At 43.1% G+C, this 22,696-nt stretch overlaps 1 long non-coding RNA gene across 1 annotated transcript; it reads left to right on the top strand.

The window, feature by feature from the left end:
- Positions 1–285: 285 nt before the first annotated feature.
- Positions 286–22,360, top strand: LOC119383663 (uncharacterized). Its single transcript, XR_005181696.2, has 5 exons — positions 286–387; positions 6,742–6,874; positions 8,743–8,864; positions 12,217–12,430; positions 22,232–22,360. It is a non-coding gene; the product is annotated as an uncharacterized LOC119383663 (long non-coding RNA).
- Positions 22,361–22,696: the final 336 nt, after the last annotated feature.

The following is a 22,696-nucleotide window of genomic DNA, read 5'->3' as shown; positions in this document are numbered from 1 at the left end:
ATTTTTTCGCTGAATAGTGCAAAACACAAGCGTCTCCTCCTTCATGGCAAAAATCGGCCGCAAGTATCTCTTATAATACGGATGACTTCCAGGAATTCATACCAACATGGTCGTCGCATACCATCGCTGCGACTACGCGTTTTGCACCTCTGTTATTGCACGAAACTGTATTTGATCCCAAACGGCAGTTCAGGAGGCCGTCGCGGAAAGAAATCCATTCGACATATCAACCGAGAGGGCGCACCTGGGCGCACTGCGATCGTCACTCGCTGACTCATTCGTCCACGGCCGCTACCCCCTCAACGGCTAACCCTAACGCCGTACGCACGAAGCGAGACGGCGGGACCCTGCAGGAGCTGCTTTTTTCATACGCTCTACGTCTTCGAGGTGAGTGGTTGACTTCCCATCTATTCGCCTTTGTGGTTGTAGCTCGTGCCGCTAAAATCGATCTGTTGTCATATGCTCACGCTCAGCAATATCCGAGACGAGGCCGCCTCGTAAAGGCGGGGAAATGTACGGGTTACACCGATGTTTTCGTTAAACTTTGATCCCCGCACTACGCAGATATAATTAGTATGATTCTTACCTTTGCGGCTTGTACTGTGCATGTTTTTTGAGGCGGAGTTCAAAGTGAGCGAACAAAATGCAGCATTTACGGGAAATCGCGGAATGATCGTGTAGGTCTGTTTACAACTCGAGCTTGTGGTTTTCGTTTCGCGCTGATAACTTCGCCGCAGTTGTCGCATTATGCTTTATTCTGCACCTGCGCAAGGAATTAAGGACAAGAATATTGCGATTGTCAGCAGTGTTCGGGCTTGTCAGTGCCGGAGCGCAGCCGCTCCATGTGTGTGTCTCCCTTAGTGCTGGCGCCGTTAGGTGAGCCTCTGTTTACGCTGCCGGTATGCCGCTGCGCCGAAAGACGAGACGATCTACCGTGAAATCGTGGCGCGCTGCAGCCTTCACGCGTGCGATCACCGTCGGGCGAAAGTGCATATTCTCCGCGGTGTCTGATAAAAGGCACGAGCAGCCCGAGAAGGGAATTGTAAACTCAATGGGAACTCAAGCAGCATGTAATTTTTTGCGGAAAGCTATTTAGAAACCACGGCTCGTGAAACGCGTTGTCAGAAAATCTGCGTTTCCTAAATTTGGTTAGGACAAAATTTCCCCTGTAGAACGATGGTAGGATATTTACTTAAATTAAGTTTTACAAACTTTTACGCTTTAGTGGTTTTTTTATACTGCCTTTAATATGGGCAATATGGTCTACATTGGTGATTTTTTAATACAAAGATAACATTCAGTGATATATGCTAGTTTGTATTAGCTCATTGTCAGGAAGTTTTACTGTAGGTAAAAAATAATTTGAGATATATATAGTGTGAAATAATGCGTACAGCTGGCGACAAATTTGCAAAAAAAGTTTGTTTTTGCACATGTTTGGTCGTAAATTTAGCATTTAGGTCGCCCTAGTAAAAATGTGGTAAGTAACACATTTACTAGTAAGCTTCATTGGCTACTGAGTGAGAAAGCTTTATAAAATAATTTTTTATTGCGATAGCAATTATATGGACAGTCTCGGCTGGATTTTGCCGTCGCCGTCGCCGCCGTCATGCACCGTATATGTATAAGTATGTATATATATATAAAGGCCCCAAAGAAAAATAACTCAGAAAAATGCTTCCGAAGCGCGGAATCGAACCAGGGACTTCTTGCTCCGCAGCGAGCGGCGCTATCCACTACGCCACGAAACGCAGATCCTCCACGTAGCTAACGGCGAGCGTTATATACACACCATTTAGCGCTGGGCGGACTCAGAGACAGAAGGCGATAATAAGCGTTTCTTCATTACCAGCGAGGTGGCGCTAGGAGCCCGACGGGCGCATTTAAAAGTCGTCGGCGAGCTCCCTCGCTTCTTATATTTGCGCATGGGAGAAGCTTGCCCTTCCGCTGTCTGCTCGCGCGGTTTTCTCGCGGCGCGGGGTAGAGGAATGTTTCACGCTTTCACCGTGATGTCCGCGCTCATGTTACGGCGCGTACGAATGTCACTCGAGCTCAGGGACGCCGCTAAACGAACAAACAGAAGATGAGCGCGAACTATCAAGTGTCACAGCTCGACACTTGAAGCACGCTAGTTTCCTTCGCTGCTTCGGCCGCCTTTGCAACAGAAGCGCTGTTCAAACTGGGAGTATCCATTGGCGAGCCTCACTTCGTATAGCATTAGTTCCTTGCTATCGCATTCATTGCTTCGCCCTTGCGGCGAAACTGTGACTTTTTGTTTTAAGCGAGAAAAATATTTTTGGAGTTGTGTTCTGCCAGTCTGTGTGCTTGCGCATGTTTATACCTCGTAGCAATGCGTCCTAGCGGAAAGTACAAGCAGCACGGACATGCGGAAGATTTAGACACGATAAGCAGCTTTGTCCGTGCTTATTTCAATGATCTACTAGTGCGTCTTAGCCTGAGCCAACGAGAAAGTCGAACCATACTAGAGTGCATGTGGTCGCCACATGCAGCTCTCCGCTGACGGCCCCATTAGTGTGCTTTTACAGCACCGGGACGTAATACCGATGTGTGGAACACCCCGTTACCTATGCGCTAAGATTTAGAAGTGGGAAGGACACTACGATTAGGAAAAAGATCTTATCAAGATAAAACATGATAAGATGCAGTCATGAACCAACACATTCATATTTAAGTGACCATGTTTTACCATTGACCATGTGTTGGTTCATAACTGCAACTTATTCACCATGCAACAGATCCTTTTTTTTATTTTGATAGATCCTTTTCTTAATCATAGTGTTCTTCCCGCTTCTCAATCCTAGCGTATAGGTAATGTGCTGCTGCGCAAGCACACTATGCGAGCAGTCAGCGGATAGCTGCACGTGGTTAAACGCACTCTAAGTAGGGGCTGGATTTCTTGTTTACTCAGGCTAACACTCAATAGTAAACCATTTAAATAGGCACGTACAAAGCTGCTTATGTTGTCAAAATGTTCCTCGTGTCCGCGCAGCTTGTACATGCCGCTGGGACGCATTGCTATGAGGTATAAACACACGCAAGCACAGAAACTGGCAGAACACTTCAAAAATATTTTTCTTGCTTAAAACAAAAAATTATTTTATGAAGGTTATTAGTAAATGCGTTGTTTACCATATTTTTACTAGGACCACCTCAATGCTAAGTTTACGACTAAACATGTGCAAAAAGAAACTTTTTTGCAACTTTGTCGCCAGCTGTACACATCATTTCACACTATATACATCTCACATTACTTTTTAACTGCAGCAAAACTTCCTGACAATGAGTTAATACAGACTCTCTGCTCCATATTTCCGCATCCACAAGTGTACTGAATATCAAGTTTTACGAAGTTTAGATGCCTGTGTAAGCTTGACTTGTGATGTCACTGTATGTCATGTACTTGAGGAATGAACAAAAGAAGGGACTAAAGGGCTCGTTCTTCTTTGTTAGACAACCTTAATGACAACTAACAGACAGTAAAGCCAAGAATAGTATTGGGGACGTTATTTGTATGCCACCAGCAGGGACCGAATATGGAAGCTTCGAATAATGCATCCGATGTCCTACCGATTGAGTTACGGCAACGGTCTTTCTCCTGGCCGTTTTATTGAGTGTATCTGTGATATCGGTCGATGCTGGCAGCACGTTGTCTTTTTGTCCACTTTAATTTTTTTAATTACTACAAATAACATCCCCTATAGCTTCCTTGGCTTGATTGTCTGTTGGTTCTCATTAATGTACTTGAGGAAGACTTTTCGTTTCATGTAAAATCTGATGAGGCGCCCTCATTGGAGCGTCACCATGAAAAACAGATTTCACCCAAAACGAAAAGTCTCTCAGGTACAATTGACCACAAAATAATACGGGCCACACAAGTGTGTAATGAAATTGCCGTGTACACTGTCTAGGGGCAAGCCATCCGCTGTCGAAAGCATAGCTGTGGCCACGCATTCTCCAGAGCAGCACTCTTGACAGCAGATGACTCACCACTAAACAGCGCAGATGGAAATTTTGGCACGTGCTCCCATGGTCCATATTATTTCGTGGCCGACTGTATGTGAATTATAGTGACATCACAAGTCAGACATCCACCTAAACTTAGTGCATATTCAGTTCATTTTTCAATGAATCACTCCCATTCCTTCGATGTATGAGTAACCGAAACAGGAGGCAAAAGTTCTCTATCTACCACAAACGAACACATTCACACCACCACGTGCATTTCAGTTTGAGCCATCCAGTAAGTCAAAAGCATGAGTTGTCAATAGCTTATTCAGAATAAATGAAAAGCATTGTAAGTTAGAATCTGACAGAAGCAAATGAAGTCTGATTTTCACTAAACTCAAAAAAAAAAAGAAACAGCCTGCCCACATCTGTTCCTTCATAAGACAACCTGACAGGAAGAAATCATGTCCAAGAACAATGCTCAAAAACAAGTATCTTGTGTTGATTTATCTCTCCCATATATGTATAGGTACCAGTGCAGTCATCAGCCGAATTGTAAAGAAAGATATAAATATCATCCTTCTACTGACCCCCAAAATCCATGCTACAGCATATACAGTAATACCTCGTTAACCCGCACTCGCATATCTCGAAAAATCGGCTAAGTCGAAATTTTTTCGGTACCGAACGATTTCCCATAGGTGCAATGTATTTATTGCCCTTCATCTCGAAGTATTTCCGTGCCCACTTCCGGTTATCTCAAAATCTCGAGTGAGAGTGGAACAAAAATTTTGTCGCTGAACCGTTTCACAAAATGCTAGCGGCAAGATGTCTACGTTTCACAAGGTTCGCGCGAGGCTGCCGCGCTTTCGACGAAGTGGACACTGTTCCCGAAAGTGAAGTCGGAACCTAGCGGCACAACGACTTTGTCAAGCACCCCTTTGTCACGTCATGTGACGCCATAGACGTGCACAGAGGAAGGCTCTGCAAAATAGCATGGGTCGCACACGTCGTTTTGTTTACCGTCAGTGCGATTTCAGCATTTTATTTACGCAAGACACGTCGCTCTCATTTTCTCGTCGGTCGTGCGATGTGGTGAGGATAACGCCGCCAAAAGCAAAGCAAGTCACTGATGCTGCAAAGAAAGGTAGCACTAACCAAAGAAGCGGATTCGAGGCTCGAAGTTCCGGACGTCAAATCGGCGCTGATTGTGTGGTTGCACCGTGCGAGAGGAGCCCCTTCGAGTCACAACATTGACAGAGAAGGCCGATTCTCTGGACTTAGTGGTGGGCTACACTGATCTCACCTGCAACATCGACTGGTTTGACCATTTAAGTGAAACAACTTGGTGTCACGCACGGTGATCGCGGCAGTGTCGACGCAGCTACTCCAGGGGTGACGACATCAGCCGAGACAAGAAACGTGTTTTGCTTGATGCGAAAGTGCAGCGGTGCGGATGATCGCCACATGCGGTGTGTTAAGCAACTCGAGAAAGCTTTGCTAGGTGCAAGTGTTACGGCGAGGCAGTGCCGAAAATACAAAGGCAGCGCCGAAAAACACAGCTGGTTGACAGCTCTGGTATGTTACTATTTTTCTTTGAATTCTTTACACAGAGCCAGTTAGGCCCTCCTGTTAAGAAAGTGGTCGGTAGTGATAACGTTTTTAGATACAACTGGACTTCGCAATAGAATTTGCGCAACTTTGCTTATCTCGAAAATCTGCTTAACTCGAAAATTTTTCTGGTTTTTACTACTTCGAGTTAACGAGGTATTACTGTAGAAGTAAAGGGGTTATCTACCAAACCAGTTGTTCAGACTGTCAAGCAGCATACAGTGGGGAAAATAGAAAAAAAAACAGCAGGAGCATCATCACAACAATGATGTCAAAACCTACACTTGACAACGCGACGCCTTAGCCAAAACATTCAGAGTAGGCAAGCCACAAAATTGGTTTCTGAGAAACTGAAACTAGCGACCGAGACGTACCAGCACAATCAACTACTCTTTAAATCTTGGTAATTCAAAATTTCTAGAACAGTTCGAACTGCTCAAAATGAAACCTGCCCGCCATTTATATGCCTGCTCTTCACATACGCAAGATAGTGAGGCCACTAATGTGTACTGTCAGCCCTCTCTGACATCCTAGTCACACGAAGAAAAAAAAAAGAAAAGAAAAGCTTTATAAAGAAAAACAGCATGCAAACACGGACACAAGAAAGAAGTCAGGACACCGCAAACCTGTTCTTTCTTGTGTCCGTGCTTGCACACCCCGTCTTTTTAGAATGAATACTTACCAACTAGCTCAGCTCTCTGTTATTCTAAGTTTTATAAAGAAGTTGCGTTCTTTCTCTTCAGTTCTATTTGAAGTTTAAAAGGCGCGACCTACCATCTTCGTTCTCACTCCCTCTTCGAAAGGATCACAGTTGATACCTAAAAATCCGGATTTAGATGAACCAACTTTTTTTTTCAGTTAGAGACATTTCACTTCTAATCATTTCTGAGAGCACCATGATTTGCAGTGGAAAACATCACCTGCGTTAGGAAATGAGTTTGCTTGCAAAGGGTTCTGTTGCAGTTCAGTATCAGAATTGCTAAGCATCGTTCAAAGGCCGACACTGTTTTGGTCTTTAGAACTGTGGTGTATCTCTTTAGAGCTGTTATTTACCTCTAAACTGATAAACCAACCAGCCAAACTGCCTTTAGAAGCAGTTTGGTTGGTTTATGAGCGCAAATAAATTTTGGGTGCCGAATGGTAAAGTTCCTTTCATCATTGCAGAAACAGCAGTCCTGCCTCTCTTCAATATCTGAAGAGCACATTATGCCATCAAGACAATGCTCACTGCTGAAACAACACCACACGTTAACAGCAAGCGGAAGTGTAAGGTATCTGCAGTTCAAGCAGTGCAAAGGTAACAACTCGACGTGGGTAATCAATTGCTTGCCTGTATTTCCCAACCAAAACATTTGTATGCATTTTAGGGCTTTTACGTTGTTATGCAACATTGTTGCATAACTAGTGCAGCCGATAAGCAGCTAACAGCTGCGCCAAATTGTGCTGAGAGTGGTTTTTCCTGCTTTTCCTCTACCAAACAGCATTTTAGACAAAAAAATGCTCCAAGCTTACACCATAGAGGCACAAAAGCTGGCCAACTCGTAAAATTTAATTGAAGACCTAAAGCATGCCATCATTGTCCTGGTGATAAACTTGAGGGGTCATAGTCGTGAACATGGCCGGTGCAATCCAGAGCACCTGCAGGTTTAATTTTGTTGCGTTTCTCTCTGGCTGGAGTTTTAGTGTTCTGATGCTGCGCAGCTATTTTGCTGGTGCTACTGTGATGGCGAGCCTGATAAAGAGGCTTTTCAGGTGAAAAAGCATCTTCGGTTAATGTTTCGTTGCGAATTGTTTAGCATAGTGGATGACAGTGCAACATCATTGTACCCAACCCCTGGCTTCAAGAAGCAAAAAATAAAGGAAGCCTAACCACTGCTGCCTATGGTTGCAATTTAAGGAGCTTTCATACAACACAATGCATAGTTGTCAAGAATAAACTTTGCACATTACAGGTGAAGAAACGTGCTATATGCCCTCACTGTAACTATGGCTCAGTTGTGCGCATACTGGGGCATGGTCTGCATTCATAGTTACTCTTAAATCTTTTTTGTTTTTATGTTTGCTTGCTTGAGGCATGCCTGATGTGTAAGCATGCTGCGAGTACAAATTCTAAAAATGTCTTTCGACCATGATATACACATGGAGAAGAGCGCGCTATTAAAATTGAATGAAAATAGCCTGGTCATTTAATTTCGAATCCAATGTTGATACAAATATAGCCTGACCTGCCACATATGGTATGTTGACTATTTTAGTTCATATTGAAACCGCATGGTAAGTCTACATCTCACACTGCCTCTGAAGTGGTTTTTGTTGTGTCAGATCAGCTTCTTTAATACATGAGTATGTGTACTGAAAGGTGACATGCTTGTTTCACCACTGCAACAGCTCTAAGATGATGATGTGTTTCAAAACGCATCGATATTCTGAAGTGAAACCACTTGAGAATATCTTGCCTTCCAACTTTCTTACACATAATTCCATCGTCAAAGCACACTCCATGTGGTGCTTGGCTGCCTTGAATAAGTGTGCATCTATTAGCTACAATTGACTTGTTTGTTTAACATGCATTCATAGTTTTCCGTATGTGTCTAGTTACCCTTTGTTCAACAAGAAGATAGAATAAAGCAGAAAAGTGGCAGGTTAACTAGCAGAACTAGTCATAGCACAAGTGTGGTTGGAAAGAGGATATGGCAACCATAACAGGGGAAGCCTGTGTGGATACTTGGGTACAAATAGCAATACAAAATGTATTGTGTTCTACTTGAAAAGAAAAAAAATGTTAATATTGTTGCTTTAAAATGTAAAACAATAAAAGAAAATCAGATGGCTATAGTTGCTTCTTCTTGCATTCAGGTGTGAGGATGACATGCTTTTCATAGCAGAGGCAGCTCTGCTCCCACTTTTGAAGGAAAGTGGATACCTTTGATCATTTAATGAGTACTACCACACAGGCTGCTGTACTATGGGGCTCTGGCAGCACTTATCCGTAGTGTGATGTCTGAAGGTGTGCACCAACTTCGAGTTTCCACTAACTCTCCCAAGTAACTCATTTTGTTACAGTGGCAAGATGAAATGTTTGTTTGATTAACCCCATTTCTAGACAAAGGAAATGTAAGTTGCGTAGCCATTGTTTGAGCTTATGGTGCTGTTGTTTTGCGACAGGTGTTCCTTCTAGATCGGATGGAGCTTGGAAGTATTTCAAGAGGTTGTAGCTCAGGTGCCCATGAGCCAAAGGGCCTTCATTGTTGCAAAAGATGTGTCGCCGGCAGACGCCGCTGTGCAAGGTATGCCAAAATTGCTTTTAACATGCAGTTCTTGACATAAAAAAGGTACATTGCAAAAAAAAGCAGGACAAGGAAATGCATATGCCCACACAAGAGATGTGTGGCTCTGTATTTTGTGGTCACGCGTCTCGTTTTTTTTTTGTTACCTCACCAAGCAAAAAAAGGCAGTCATTATTGCAGGGCTCTTTTTATGGCATCAGGCTAATTGTGGGCTATGAGTACTTCCATATTACGGTTCGGGATCTCGCGTGACAATTTTTTACCCGAGTTGGTTATGCGTAATAATGGACCTTCTCCATCTTGCTTATGTGGCCATACCACAGTTCAGTAACACATGCAGTTTGCGTGGCTGGCTTTATCATTAAAGTGTTGTGTATTCACTGAACTGCATGCAGCTTAACAGCTGAAGAAATTTAGTTGTAGTCTGGGAATCGTACCCCATCTCTACCAGCCGGCTCAGTGGCCTATTGGTTTTGTCGCTTGTCTGCTGACCTGAAAAACGTGGGTTCTATTCCGCTGTGATGGTCGCAATTTGATGAAGGTTAAATGCTAGCGGTTCATGTACTGTGTGATGTCAGTGCACATTAAAGGACCCCAGCTGGTCGAAATGATCTGAACCCTTCCACTGCGGCATCTCTCATAGCTTCAGTCGCTTTGATACATTAAACCCTACAAACCATACCCATCCCCACTGCATTTGTGGATGAACTGGTTCTACCATCTGGGCTGTCGTGCTGTCTAGGCAGCAGCTGTGTGAAGATAAGTTGACGGATGATTTTAAACAATGTCACTGATTTTGGACAAGTGATTGGCTCCAACTAATAAGCTAGTGCACACCTTTGCTCCTAATATATATCTAATATAAATTAATCAAACTAATTATCTAGTGCAGACATTGTTGAGGAGGTAAATGAGGCCAGCATGGTAGAGAGGGGCACCGATTGTTCAGGTTCGTGAACTTCAAAATTTTATTTAAAAAAAAACGCATTCTTTTCTCCTGTAGCAGTCATGCATTCCATTGGTGACCATTGATTGGGCCTTTATCTTCAGGTTGTCTCAAATACACAAGAGTTATGAAGCATTGAGTCAGTTAAATTAACATGGATTAATATTAAGTATGGATTGTGGGTCACTTGGGAGTGACAAGTAGAGTGACTGCAGGATAGTTCTTAGGCGATAATCTTGGTTATTATACATAGAATGCCTGTTTGTGTCATGTTTATTAAGTATATATATTTAATACATTGCTAAACCTGTGCACTGACCTTTGCTATTGTGCTCTGTCAAGAAAGCCTGTCTTTGGCATGGTCTCAATATCCTAATGTGACATAATGCCTACTATTACAAAAAGCTGTTGCATGCATTGATGTTGAGAGCTTGCAAGCAGCCACCTTGTCTTGTAGGGGTGTGCGAATATTAAAAAAATTCGAAGAACAAATCGCATAATCTTCAAGCCGAATCGAATAGTGTGTATTTGAAGTACCAAATATTTTTCAAATAGTTTTCAAATAATCAGCATGGACGGGAAAACACCGCAGTAACTATGCATTGCAACTGCGAGGGGTCATTTTTACGATTGAATTACCAAGGTACATGCAGCTTCAGCTTTTAACGGTCTATCGATACTATTGATCATCGGATAAAGGCGTTTTTGCTAAAAACTGCAGTGTCACAGAAGTGAACGTGCCGCCAACCCACTATCATCACCATGAGATTGGTCATGAGATGGTGGTGAATACGGCTGCATGCAGATTCAGAAGTGCAATTTTTGTACGTGTTTACATGACTGACAACAGACACAAGTGTTATCTTGCTGTAAACTGCTCTTGCAGATGCAGTATTCAACCATGATATTTAGCTGCCTTTGGTGCCAAGGCCCATGAAGTGAAAACCAGTTTAAGTGTTTCACTAAAAGGTTAGCTGCATAGGTGATGTTCAGTTCATTATTGCTTGATTCTTATGCCACACTTCAGTTTTAACAAAAGGCTGATGACAAAGTGGCACCTTGAATAATGTAGTGACTGCTGTATTTCATTGTATAGCTACAAAATCTCGTGAATGCTCTAGTTGCTGATGCATACGCGCTTACCTGAGTTTACATAATTGTAGTAGTTTTCGTCGGTTAAAATTGTAACGTTTTTTCGTTTGTGAATATTTCTTTAAAATAAAATGTTATGAAATTTCAGAGCTATTTTGAAAATGGTTGCCTTACTATTCGAATAGTATTCGATTGCGTTCTAAAATTCGCTATTCGTACATTCCTATTGTCTTGTGTTCGGCAAATTTGGCAGCTTTTTAACGTGACAGTTTATTTCAGCAGAAGCATTTGCTTTCACACAACAGCTGCTTTTCTTGCACACTTTCAAGCCGACATCCAATTGTCATTAATAATTCCTAAATGTAACGTGGTTTACATGACAGGTTGCAATAGCGATCACATTTTGTGTACAAAATTGGAAATCCCTTATTCTCTTCAGGGAGAACTCGTTATGAATCTGACAGGGCGAGTGATCTGCTCACGTTGGCTAGTGAAGTATTTCTAAAGACCAGATGCCCTTGCTTTCATTATTCTGTTACATACTTTTAACTTAAGACACTTGTTCTAAACATGCTGGATTTTTAAAAGTACTTCTGGTGTTTTCATGGGATATACTTATTATTCACATTGCAGTAGAAGGCACGAAAATAATGTTGAAAAGTGTTGCTCTTTAAACATTCGCATGGATTAAATCAAAACACAGTACAGCGAATTTCATGCTCTGTGGGAATAGATTTTATGCGAAGCAGTCAGTGAGAAGCTGCCCATGCTGCATGTTTTTACTCTTTGAGCCAAGCATTACTAGGCTGATTGTCGTCTTTGTGTAAACTGAGTAGTTGTCGGCATATCGAGTGCTTACCAGGCATGTTGAGTGCACTGATGTCTAAGGAGTAGCTTATGTTATGACGCAATGTCGGCACTCATGTTAAAAGCAGAGACATCAGGTTTATCAAAATGAGGTGCACGCCACCAGGGTTCAAATCCATCCCAAACTGATATTTATCGTTTCCTTTCATTGGGATTTTTTTTTCTCTGAGAAGCCGTTCACACCGGCAACATATTTTCTGTGCCGCCGTCTCGTTAGTGCTATCACGTTAAGATTACCAAAGTGCATTCTTTCCTTTCCTAGGTTAACAAACCATGAATCATGTGGGGCACATACCCACATTCCACAGGCCGTGGTGTGCAGGTATGGCCACGCATGACTATGGGAAGGTGTTTCATGGCGTATTGGACAGGCATATCACATTATTCATGTGAATGTGCCACGACACTGAAGTTGCGATGTCGCACTCACCATTGATGTTCTTTCAGGTGCTGCTTCTATTGTTCTTGTGCCAGCTGTCACCCATCACGCGGGCACCACTACGACTGGTTTTGCCACAAGCGCCTTGGTGTCCTGATGTCGCAGGGAATTGTTGTGTGACCACATTGTCAGCAAAGTATGAAGCATCATCATTTACACCTCATCCCCCCTCGCAATTCTGGATGGTGCAGCGTTCTCCATTCAGCAAGATGGAACAGTCAGGTGACCAAGCAGCTCATAAGCACACTTATTTCTTCGATGCATGGGGCCTTGGCACTGAAGTTACGATGCCATGCTTATTGTTGACGTTCTTCCAGGTTAGTACCATAGGTCGGCAAACTCACTCATGTGTCGACTCACTCAGACTCATATTGAGACGTGAGTCTGAGTGAATCTGTATGAGTAAATTTTGCAAGTCTGAGTCTGAATGAATTTGGTTGAGAAAAATTATAGTGAGTCTGAGTGCGAGTGAGTCCGGTTGAGGAAAATTTTGGTGAGTTTGAGTCTGAGTGAGCCCTAAGGGCAAAATATATTATATGAGTGAGTCTGAGTGAGCTTCACATTTTTTGCCGACCTATGGTCAGTAGGAAACACACCGGTACCATGAAGACGATGTTTCCCTTGTTGTGGTGTTGTTGCTATTGAATTGTTTGAAATGTGCTCGTGCTGCCTTTTTTTTTTCAGATCAAACATTTGTCTTGCATAGCATGGTTACAACTTGAAGGTTATACAGAAGAGGCTCCCAAGGTCAGGAAAAAGTGCTGGTACTCTTTGTACATGATTACTAGATACAAATTACCAAATACCTTGATGTACCTTTGACTTCTCCTACTTCTCAGTAGCGACGTTGAATCAAACCCTAAGCCTAGGACTGAGGCACATACGGACAAATTAAACAATTTGACTTTTTCTGTCCCACATTTGTAAACTAGCTGCAATACAGTCCTGGAATCATTGAATAAGTTCCTTAACATTCGTATTACCCTGGAAAATAACTTGGACACAACATGTTGCTGAATTAGAATCGAAAATCGCATCAGTGCCGTCGGCACAGCCATTATTAACGCCTAATTTAGAAACATCTAATGTGTAAGAAGACATCTGATGTTATTTTTTATGGTGTTCCAGATAGGGACAATGAAATTTGCATGTCTTTAGGGCAACTCGTGAGTGAATTTTGTTCCACTAGGCTTAGTGTCGTACAGTAGCCAACCATTCATTCGGACTCGTTGGGAATCACCAAAAAGTCAGACGAAAAAAAAAGGATTTGCTAGAGAAAAAAACACCCTTATTAGCCCAGTGGCTGGAAAAACTTGTCAATGTACGTCTGTACACACACTCACTCTCGAAAACAATTCAGCTTGTATTTCAACCATTATTTGGCCATCGCTGTAGGCTGTCACTAGCGTTGCGTTAAATTCGCATTTGATTGCTATGGTGAGGGCGGCGCGTCATCATCGGAGTCACTGTCCACCTGCGCTGGTTCGAGAACCCGACGCGTCATCTCATCATTGTCCAGCTCGGTGAAAACTTCCAAGCAACTTCGGAGTGAGGTTGGCCACCTTCCACCTGATGAATAATCGCTGCTTTTTTGCACCATCAGCAGTGTCTTACAGTTGCCACGTTTATTCATTAGTCCTGACCACGCAGATGAACGGGTGGCGTCAGAGCCATCCCAGCAGATCAGGCCTCACACACCAAGCAACAAATGAGAGAATGAGACGCATATGAGGCCTAGCCGCAGAAACAACAGAAAACGCAAACCCTCAAATGCCAGAAGGGAACGATGTTGGGCTAGTTGGTGTTGCAGTGCTCGTGCCGTCATTCTCTCTTTGTCCGTCTTGTGAGTGCTGTCATTCGCTTCAGACATCAAATTGATCAAACCATGAAATGCCACACCACAGCTGGGGCCACACACACCGAGCCAGTGCCAACCGAGCTGACTCCGAGCGTGGCTTGGCGTGCAGTTTGGCCGTTGTAGCCATTCAATGAATACTTGACTGGCTAAAACCAAAAGGCAACCATTACACAAAGCCAACAAACAGAGCCTTCGACATCGGCAAATGCAATTTCTGCGTGGATTTTGACGCTGGCACGACCTCCAGCCGTAGCCAATGCAAACCTCGAGTGCTGGCAGCATAGTAAAAGTACTGTAAACATTGCTGACATCTTGTCATTGCGTTTGACGGCGTACCCAAACAGCCAGCAGGAGTCCGAAAAATCAAACAGCGCACAGTGGAGCATCCAAATTTTCAGTTGAGAGTCTGCATTACTCCAGTGGGACGATTTGGGGTGCCGCGAAGGTGTTCGAATAAACAGCGACTATACTTTCGATTCTGAGAGTGCATTGTTTGGGCCACTTTTCAACTAGTAAGATAAGGCCTATCATTGCCTACTTGTACAACGATAAATAAGTTGAATCTGTGAGGAGTAACAGCTTCAAGCTCAAGAACACAAGCTTCGGCGCCTCTCATGATTATTCCGAGGCCGTCCAGACTAATACTTCAGGCACTTTTGAACGGCCGTTCATTCGATGGCCATCGAAACACCACAACTCTATTGACTCGATGGAGTTGTCGCGCTTCTACACAGCAGTTTTGAAGGGCTGTTTCTCTCAAAGATTGCATGGCGCTGTGGATATTTATTTCGTATTCATGTCTTCGACAGTTAAATAATACAAATCTGCTTAAAAGCACAGACATGTCTGTTGTTTTTGTTTAAGCATTTTCATAAATTGTTTATTCGTAGTTATGAATACATATTTAATTTTTTAGGTTGTTGAGCACCGAAACTGTGGTGAACGATACACAGCAAGACGACATGATGAAGACAAGCACGTTGCTGTTGAAAATATGTGCAGTTCGCACATTTAAAGTGGCGAATATAGTTGATTAAATAACGCTCACACGTACATACTGGTTAGATTTATTGTTTCTAATCGAGAGTACGAGCACACTGTGAACGAGAGGGCATGTTTGCGCTGTTTCCGCTTGCGCCGCTGAATGCTTATCGAAATTTCTATAGAGTTGTAGTGTGCTTCGCTGGCTCGATAGACTATTGACTCGACGGCCTTTGAAACATCCCGTGTAGCAGCTCATGCTTGACCACTGAGTCGGTAGACTACCGGTTGGAAGCTCTTTCAAATGCCCATGTGACAAGGGTATAAACTCTGTCACTTAAGGCACTACACAAAATCAGTAAGGAGAGACGGTGGCTGCATTTGCCTTACCTTTAATAAGCATTACAATAACAATGTGTGGGACAATGCCTATGTGTGGGACAATGAGGCTGGTCACATTGTTTGTCTCTCTCAACACTCCACGGAAGATAGACGTTCTTCTATTCTGATCTCAGGTCAGACCTCAGTTTCACATCACTCAAAATCCTCAATCACTAAAACCGATAAATCCCTTTTTTCTTGTGCACTGACATCAGACGTGCCATGTCAAAGAGTACCAAAATATTTTGCTAATTGACTCATGTTGCACATCATTAATAGCATGGCTCACTGATGTTGTTCTGAAGAACTTGGTGTTTGTCAGCAAAACACATTACAATATATTTCGATGGGATAGATCAAATTGCAGAGGAGGTGGCGTAATCTTGGTGATAAATGATGACTTGTTGTCGATGCCGTTAATTATTAGTTCATTTCTTTAATGTGTGTGTTTCTTTAAAATTCTGTTCAATTGATGCAATTATTGGTGTTATCTACAGTCCTCCTAATGTGAATTATTTTTTTTTTTGGAATTTCATCGACTTCTGTGTGAAATATGTACACATTTCCCGAACTCTACTGTGTTCATATTCTGTCATATTCAGAGATTTTACTTTCCCTAATGTATACTGGTTCACTCAATCCTTCACAGCAAGTGAGAGCGAAGCTCATATGTTTCTTTAGTCGTGTCTTGAATTTTTACTATCGCAACCTATTACTAATCTCACATGTCACACATCAAGCACCGCCAACATTATTGACCTTGTAGTAACAAATAATCCTGATGTTTGTTCAGACATAATTAATTTAGAAGGCATTTCGGATCATGACGTAATAACAGGATGCATTATCGGTTCATTTAACAAAAAAGGAAACTGCTGCTAAACAAATCAGGTGTTGCAGCAGAGCTGACATAATTAACTGAATTGGATTGTTTCTCTGCTAAGTCCATTATACGTTAAACCCCAGATATTATTATTATTAAGTTCATTATTCCTTGCACACTGTCGAGCAGAATTGGAATTTGTTTTAAAATAATCTCTCTAAACTTAGCCATGAATTCTTGCCTCTCATATCCAATAGATGTAGCAGCAGCACACCATGGTTTAATCAGAAGTTGCGGCGGATGAATACCTAGAAAAAGTGATATTACCAGCAGACAGTAAAAAGCAGTCTTTTAAACGAGTGGGAAAAGTATAAATGTGGCAAAGAGTCTCTCCTAAAGTACACTCAGCATCACTTTTTTAGTTGTGACATGTCCTCTCTGTCAACCAACAACCCTCGTAAATTCTGGCACATTGTAAACCTTAGCTTTCACCTTGCCATCTTGCTTAGAGATAATAGCAGTGTCATCACTGATGTATGTGATTGTGCTCAGATTTTAATGACTCATTCTAATTAGTTTTTAGCAATCAAGATATAAGCTTATTTCTTGAATTAAATACATTTCATGACATTTGCACCCCTGAAATAGTTCCTGATGAAGCGGATTTTAGCTTTGCTAAACAACTTTAAAATTACTAGTAGTTTGCATCACCTCGGCTTTAACAATAATTTGCTTAAAAGTACATCACAAAGCATTTGTTCTGTCTTGTCCTGTGTTTTCGCAATCATTATCAAATGGGCTAATTCTTTATGACTGGCATTTAGTCAGGGTAATGCGTATATTCAAGTCAGGTGAACATTCCTCCCCACTTCACTATCGAGCCATTTCACTAACAAGCACATTTTGCAAACTTCTCAAGAATGTCGGTCACAGCCAAGTAATTAACTACGTCGAAGATCATAACATTATTTTCAAATATCAGCACAGCTTTTGTAAGGGTTTTTCATGTGACACTCAACCTGCTGGCCTTTTTAACCACTTACATTTGTTGCTTGAGGTGGGCGCCCAGGCTGACGCAGTATTTCCAGATTTTTCTAAGGCTCTTGATCAGGTTCTTCACCATCGACTTTACTAACACAGCTTAACATTCACAGTGATTCCACTCCTGCGCCAACTGCGCCAAAGTGCGCCAAATCGTATTTACTGCGCCATCCTGATAATATGGACGAAAATTGCGCCAAACTGCGCCAAATTCTCGCGTTTGTGGACGTCTTTCACCGGCAATCGCACCGCCGGCGCGTCAGAACATGTGCAGCTTGATCTTGGGGCTGCCAAAGTCGCAACCATGGACCAAGAATTATTCCGCTGAATAAATAGCGCTCGCGCGTGCGTCCCGAGTAAGCCACGATGCCATGCACGGTGCCGACGCAGCTTTGTTCTGCAAGTTGGCTGGACAGCAAAACGCGCTCTCCGCAGAGACTCGTGACGTCTAGGCCTATCGGTAGCGAGAAAGTGCGACGGCGATTCATCGGCGGACGTCGTCTGTTCCAGAAACGCTGCTGATAGCTCGTTTCAAGCGTGGCACGGCACGCAAGGAAATCAATGTTCAGTAATAACTACATGCGTGCCGCTAAAATGTCTGTCACTTCTGTTTCTGGACATCGCTAGCAGTAGATATATGGAACAATATCGAATTGTCCTTGCTTCGCGTTTATGGAAGAGCACGCGAACGGTGGGAACGCGTTGACACTTTTCCTCAGATATACTTTATCCATGGACCACCGTCCAGAAGAGCCCTTTCGTAATTCCTTCCACCAGCACATCCGAGTTTGTAATCACTCTGCGGTAAATACCCCCTAAAGGCCCTGCCTTTTCGAGCTCACGTGCTAGGGTTCCAATTCGAATTTGTGCTGACTTTTTTAAAAATGTAATCTAATGAATAAAAGCATATCTCCTGGTCGGAGCAGCGGCAAATGCGCAGCTGTCAGTAGCGGGCCCGTCGCTGACGGCTCACAGTGAAGCGGCTACGCCATGTTACACGTCCGGCCCTCCCTTTCGAGGGTCAAATGCTGACGGTTAAATAAAATTACACCATCTCCCGCTAAATAGGAGCATGAGGCGATGCGAAGCCGGAGCATTTGCACGATCGCGTTCCGTTGGCGTATGTTGGGCATGCTACCGACCTCGCGTCGTGGAACGCGAAGAGGAACGCTACGCGCGTCGTGTCTTCCTTCCAGCCTTGCCGTTAATTCTCACAGGGCGAGCGGGGAACGCGGTCGTCAGGCGCGCGAAGGGGGGAGCGTAGGACAGGAGAGAGAGGGGGAGGGACGCGCATGCACTGGCGCTCATCGTGGCGTTGCGCAGGAGAGGGGCACACCACCTACTGCTAAAGGGGACCATGAGGCGATGCGAAGCAGCGTTTCGGCATGTCGAACCCGCGTTTCAGAGGGGGAGTGGGAAGTGGAGAGGGGGAGTGGTGAAGGGGGAGTGGGGAGGGTCTGCGCATGTGCAGTATGGGTGGTCACGCCGCACACCACCACCACCCCTGGTTTGAGCTCGCTATAAGGTACTTCTCATCTAAAACTCAGTTTCGCTTAAGGGTGAAGCAATGAATGCAATACCAACAAATTGTATTGTTAAACGAAGTAAGGCTAGCAGCTAACTCTTTTGGATCCGATCTCGCGTAACTCAACAGAAGGCAGATTTAAGAAAATACGGTCGCTCCAGGAACCGAAGCGTTTTCGTGCTCTGAGTTCTCTAAACGCGAAGTAAGCGTTGAGAAAGAGCACAGCAAGTTTATGAACAGTCTCCTGATGCGTCGAGATAGCGCGCGCAAGCGACTGCGCCCTTCGAACGATGCGGTCCCCTCTCCCCCCCACCTCTGCTCCCCTGGCGCCCCTTCGTGCTCCTTACGAAAGACGGGGCAGGTCCGCACGCGGGAAGATGTTATCTCATGCGCTGTCCGTGGGACAGAGACAGACGGCTGGCTAGTTTATTCTCCGCTTCAGTCGCGTTCGTTGCCAGTGCTCGCGAGCTTTTACCCGCGGCTAGAATGCACGTGATGTTATTAATTTGGACTTTATACGGAAAGTTACAGCAACGGCAACGGCAAAAATCCGCCGAGAGTGTCCATATAATTGCTATCACAATAAAAATTTTTAAAAAATTAGCAGCCATTTCACTTTGTGAAGTGGAAGCGAAGCTGTTTCGCGCATGGCACAGAGGTGACATGGTGGAAGACAGTTTGGTATGTAAGGCGAGGTTGTTAACGGCCAGGCTGTTAACGTTCAATACGCAATATTAATGCGAAAGCCTTAGATGCTTTATCAAACACGAAAATAGACTGTCGGCGGCGTCAATCGATTGATGCAAAAAATAATCATCATGTGATGGCGTCATCATCACGTCATAGATCGTCAAAACGTGTGACGTCACCATGGCGTCATATATCATGATGTCACGTGATGACGTCATCACATGACATCGTCACTTTACACTGCTTCCGTGATCGGTGCGCCGATCATGGAGCTAGCGCAAAACCAGGTGCAGAAAGCTTGCAGAGAGGGAGGAGGAGGATCTACCCTTCGATAGAGGAGAAAAAGAACCTGGCTTTCGCCTTGGAGTTTTCTTAGGGGAATGCATTAGGGACAGTGTGGCTCTTTGGCATTGAGGCATTGCTTTACATCGCGGCGTTTGTCTACCACGTCTGCTGATAACCGCATTGATGTATTTAGAGTGTTATTTCATAAAATGCAATTTTATTGATCCGGAATTCTGTTTATTTGTTAGCGTCCAAAATAATCACCGAGGAGGTTAATCCAGAACACTCAAATGCATGAGCCCTTATTTTTTCCTTAGCGAATGAAGTATGAAGTTCTCCTGAGATGATTTTTTTCCATGAGATTTGCAATTAATCGAAATATTTCTAGCCTTCATAAGAGCCCCATAATAAATATTCAGGGGCTTGAATGTTGATGCAATATGCTTCTGTAGTGCGCTCCAGGATGTAAAATTTGCTGCTCCAGAGTGCTCCCAGATGCAAGATTATCTGCTCCAAAGTGCTCCAAGATGAAAGTTTTTGCTGCGCCGAAGTGCTCCAAAACGGAAATTTTGCTGCTCCAAAAACTGCTCCAAATGAGAATTCCTCGGTAGCATCACTGCATTCATCCTAATGTGGTCACCTAGATTAAAGACTTTCTTTCAGAACTTTGTTCACCTATGTTATAATTCTAACTCTCATTCTGCTTATATAACATGTGGTGTATCCCAAGGAAGTGTGCTCAGTCCTCAGCTTTTTCTAATCTGCATTAATGATGTGCCTGCCTGTGTAAAATCTAGTGTTCAACACTTCGCTGATGACTGTGTGATTTACCGTAACATTACCAATCACACTGGCCTGCAATCCCTACAAACTGACCTTAAACAGTTCTGATTGGAAACAAAACATGTGTCTTTCACTGGTCATGTAGCTCGCATTCCAACCGCTTACATCCTCATTAGCAATACTGCAGAACTAACAACATGCAGAAGGCTCTCAATAATTCAAACTCGCGGGGACCCCCCAATTTTGTTTGAATTACCAGAAGTTCAAAAAGCAAGTGTTTACAGCTTGAGAACAGTCAGTCGACAGGCATTTGTGAACAAGTAAATACAAGTGCGCCAAGCGTGGGGTGTGGGGGGGGAGGGGGGAGCCACTTGAGTGAGAGTTCATTACATCATTACAAAGTGGTGTTGAGATGCAAAAAAAGAGCATGTTGGATTGTTGCTGTGGTGCTTCCATGGGATTGCCATTCAGACATAACGGGGGAAAAAACGGTGCAAAATTATGACAGGACACAAGACGAAGAAGGCACAACAGTGCTGGCTTACAGCTGATCTTATTTTTCGACGTGTGGGCACATATATACCATGACAGTCAAAAAATAGGAAATTTTCAAAATAAAGTAACATGGTTGGTGCCCCTATCTCTCGTCAACATGCATCACCGCTGAGCGCCACACGTGTTGTACATATCACCGACTGTTAAATTTTTTTTTTTGTGAAAGCATCAGAGATGGCATGCTGACACAGTTAGTTTCTATACGTTCTGTTTTTGCAGCTTCAATTATTTCTCTGGTTGTATGATCTTTGTTTTTTTGCTATAACTTTGCTATAACTAAAAGATTTTTTTGCTATAACTAAAAGATTGGTTTGCAGCCACAATCCCTGCAGTGGAGGCCTAGATGGCCACTAATCGCACTGTTTACGTTGTAGTTATGCTCTGTTAGTCATTCATTAAGGCATCTTCCTGTTTGCCCTATATATTTTCCTAAACAGGACAGTGGGATTGAATAGACGACCAAACCAAACCAAGGTGAATAGGCATTACAACGTAAACGAAACAGGAAGGCAGCAGCCTCAGTTGTGTTCCATAAAGCACGTAAACCTATTTGTAAACTGTATTGAAGGCTTCATTTATTCAATCCCACTCTTGTGTGGAAGAAAATATATAGGACAGAGAGGAAGACGCCTTAATGAGCAACTAAGAAAGTGACAAGGGCGTAAGATACAAATCATAACATGTATGTCATGTACGGTTTGATTCACATGCCACAGTCTTGGGACGCTTGCAGTCGTTTCGTTAAATAGATATGTACCAAAATTATTATGGCGTGGAATGACTCTATGACGAACAATAATTACAGGAGGAACATGAATGCCTTCATTTGCCTCGAAAACAAAGAATGCGGTCTATGCAGCTCCTTGCTGACTGCTTTGCATTACATCGGTTCCAACAATGTGTGGAATCTGCCAAATTTTCGTGTGAAGTTCTACACTTTAGCTGCAGATTGAGGTTTCATGTATTACCTTCCATACATTTGCACTATGTAATGGCAGCGTAATGTACTCATAAAACTGCTAAATGAGCTCGCACTATTTTGCTGTTGTACTTGCCTGGTGTGATTGTACTAACACGATATCTTTTTCTTTTCTTTTTCAGTGAACAAATCTGCGCAATACTGTTGCATGGTGGAAATCATACAGGTACCATGGGTGTTAAGAAGTTTTGATATTTTTTCCATGGGTGTTATAAATTCCAGATGTAAAGATAATTAAATGAAATAAAGCTTCTCTGTCAATTTTTATTTACAGAATATGTCGAACGCCTGTGATGTATTTTGTTTTGTATTTCTAGGACAATAAAGTTTGATTTCAGTGAAGATAAAACTTGACCTTGTCGGTTTTTAGGCAAGCGAATTCACTTCATATATTCTTCGCGCTTGTTTTTTTACATGTACAGGGGTGGTCAAAAGTTCCCAGGCCATGCTGCCATAGGATTACGTGGGATAGCGGTCTGCGAAATTTTGACTACCCCCGTATCTGCCGAAGATACATTTGTTTTTTACGTATGCCTAATGTTGAACTTACAGAAAACACATTAGTTTTTTACGTCCATTTAGTACTG

The sequence above is a fragment of the Rhipicephalus sanguineus genome, chromosome 2 (assembly GCF_013339695.2).
Source record: "Rhipicephalus sanguineus isolate Rsan-2018 chromosome 2, BIME_Rsan_1.4, whole genome shotgun sequence".
Classification (NCBI taxonomy): Eukaryota; Metazoa; Arthropoda; class Arachnida; order Ixodida; family Ixodidae; genus Rhipicephalus; species Rhipicephalus sanguineus.
Note: the sequence above shows the minus strand (reverse complement) of the source record. Positions and strands in the feature narration are given on the sequence as shown.